Raw genomic sequence first — 2,500 nt, 5'->3', positions numbered from 1 at the left:
CCGTATGGCTTTTTCCGGCTCTGTCAAATCGAGAGGTATGGCCCTCATATGGTATATTTTTCATATGGTTTTCCAAGGAAATTGCGCGCGGCTCCGTACAGGTCATATGATAAGTAGTCTTATTTGTGTATTTTATTGTTTTTAATTGATCCTGTGCAGATCCATACAGAGGCAGAGATAAGTGTCATGTAACGTACTATTGATTGAATGAAACTCGTAAATCATCATTATAGTCACTGTGGTTAATGAACTAAGCTATAATCTCGTTCACATACGTGCCACTAGAATCCCAAGCGGGGAGAGGAGGAGGGCAGGAGGGGAGGGAGTTGAACACCATGTTAGCTATAATAAAACTAATACAAAAGTAATACAAGCCTGTACATTTAGTTTGTTCTTTTTTAATGCATTCTTTTTAAATTACAATTTTTAAACACTGCATTTCTTACACTTCTTTTATCTTATCCAGAATGTTGGAAAAATATCCAACTGGTTTATTTAGTTGACCATTACTGCTACATGTTCTTTAACTTATCCTTTAAACCTTTAAATCTTAATGCTTTTGGTTTTCCTTTTTCTCGGTTGCTGATTTCTATTTTTTTTAATTTTTTTTTAACGTTTTCCGTAGCAACAGCGGAGGAGACGGCCACAGAAGTAAGTGTAGACGCAACCCCGCTTGGCCTGATCTTTCGGCGCGTCACTTTGGAGGTTCTTCTTATAGAAGGTCGTCACTTCCTTGGCCCCAGCCACTTGTTCGTCCTCATCTGCGTCGTCATTTGTTTTGTAAATCGTCTTGGTCTCTGACTCATTTTCGTCCGCAGAACGTTTTCCGTGGCAACAGCGGAGGAGATGGCCACAGAAATAACGGTAGGTGCACCAGCGTTTCTGAATCGGCGAGTCACTTTGGAGGTTCTTATGGTAGAAGGTCACAGTTTTGGCCCCTGCCTCATGTTTGTCCTCATTTGCAGGTTTGCCAAAAGCCAGAATGGCAAACATCACCAGGAGGCTAACAATAAATGCAGGCTAAAAGGAAAAAAGAGAAATAGATTTGCCTTGGATATAGACCGTGTTATTGCCGTAGTCTTTTAAGATCTCAAAAAGGCATTTGATACAGTAGATCACGATATTTTGTTTGCGAAAATTGCAATACTATGGGATTTGTTGGACCAGTCATCAATGGTTTGCTTCTTATTTAGATAATCGAACACAGATTTGTCATATTAATTATTGTAAGTCAACTCCGAAATGTCTAAGATGTGGTGTTCCCCAGGGAACAATTTTGGGACCTCTTCTGTTTTTGATATATATTAATGACTTACCACACTGTCTGACATATTCGGAACCCAGAATGTACGCAGATGATACTAGCCTAACACTTGCTAGCACTGACATTGAGCATATAAATTATCGCCTTAATCACGACCTGAGAAATGTGTACGAATGGCTGTCTGCTAACAAGCTTACTCTAAATATGACAAAAACTGAGTTTATGCTTATTGCATCAAGGCAGAAGTTATCACAATTTACGGAAAGTCCCTCTCTTACTATAAATAAGAACGCAATAGAACAAGTAACCTCCGCTAAATCCCTCGGAGTTTATGTTGATCAAAATATAAACTGGGAGTGTCATATTGAAAACATTTGCCATTGGTGCAATTAAACGAATTCGGCATCTCACTCCATTTAATATTTTAATCAAAGTTTATAATAGCCTTATTCAACCACAATTTGATTATTGCAACGTAGTGTGGGGAAGCTGTAACAAGGGCCTTTCTGAAAAACTGCAAAGGCTTCAAAACCGCGCAGCTCGTACCCTAATGTCTGCGAGCTATGATAGTAATTTAGATGATTTGTTCCGGACACTGGGGTGGCGAAGACTCTATTATCAAAGATTGGAACAGAAGTCTATCCTAATGTATAAAACATTACATGGTATGACTCCTGATTATCTGAGATCAAGATTCGTATATCGTGACGATGTTAGTGCTTATCGTTTAAGGAATACCGAAAACAAATTAGTTCTTCCACAACCTCGAACTGATTATCTCAAGAAAAGTTTTTCGTACAGAGGAGCTCAGTTGTGGAACAACTTACCTATAGACCTAAGACAAGCATCTTCACTGGCCGATTTCAAATCTAAATTAAGTCGGCACAGTTTAAAGTAATATCTAAATTTTAAGTAAATTTTAGACACGGTCTCCATGAAAAGCAGACTTTTCTTTTTTTTTTTTTGTTATTTGAATTTGTTGTTATTAAATTTTTGTAGTTAGTTAGATAGGTAGATAGTCCAGTAACTTAATTGACTGATGGAAAAACCGTGTATGAATAAAGTTATCTTATCTTATCTTATCTTATCTTAGATAAGAAACAACACAGGGGGGGGGGGGTGGGCTCACGTTATGACCACTCGGTCAAAATGGCGGCGTCAAAATTTGAAAGGATTTGAATGAGCCTTTTGATATTCACCAAAATTTAATGTTCCATTGGGTGCTCCTGACTTAAC

This window comes from Oculina patagonica, unplaced genomic scaffold (genome assembly GCF_052425735.1).
Source record: "Oculina patagonica isolate OP01 unplaced genomic scaffold, crgOcupat unplaced17, whole genome shotgun sequence".
Lineage (NCBI taxonomy): Eukaryota > Metazoa > Cnidaria > Anthozoa > Scleractinia > Oculinidae > Oculina > Oculina patagonica.
Note: the sequence above shows the minus strand (reverse complement) of the source record.